The following is a 539-nucleotide window of genomic DNA, read 5'->3' as shown; positions in this document are numbered from 1 at the left end:
CGGAGTTGAGAAAGCTATTGTAGCTGTAGCCCCTAAGTTACCCCTAGAGCATGTACAGATGGTACTGGGTAATGACCTCGGAGGAGGCAGGATACAACCCGATTGGGCCAGGAGTGCCTGTGTTTCAAGCAGCGGTACAACCCTGCCAGGTGAGGTATCAGTCGCTCCAGATGGTAATGAGAAAGCCGACTTCGCCAGGGGAAACGGCGACAACGAGCGCGAGAGTGCAGAGAGGTCGTCGGAGGTCGTGGAAAACCCCGACGAGGACCTCTGACTAAGCCTGATGATGCGTGTGGAGGAGTGGCGAGGAGCAGCAGTACAAACGCCTGGGACGGTGAAGAGGCTGCACACTGCACTCCCTCCACACAGAAACGTGAATAAAGTAAGCTCAGTGGATGAGCGAACGGCAGTGAGGGGCAGAGTGGAGGAGCCACGACGCAGTGCACCCTATGCCAGATAGATGAATAGTGGTAGGTGCAAGATGAAGTTTCAGAAGTAGAAGCAAGATCATAGCGTAGTAAGAACTCTGTTTAGTGTTT

Source organism: Procambarus clarkii, chromosome 56 (assembly GCF_040958095.1).
Source record: "Procambarus clarkii isolate CNS0578487 chromosome 56, FALCON_Pclarkii_2.0, whole genome shotgun sequence".
Taxonomy (NCBI): Eukaryota; Metazoa; Arthropoda; class Malacostraca; order Decapoda; family Cambaridae; genus Procambarus; species Procambarus clarkii.
The sequence above is the reverse complement of the archived record's forward strand: the minus strand, read 5'-3'. Positions refer to the sequence as shown.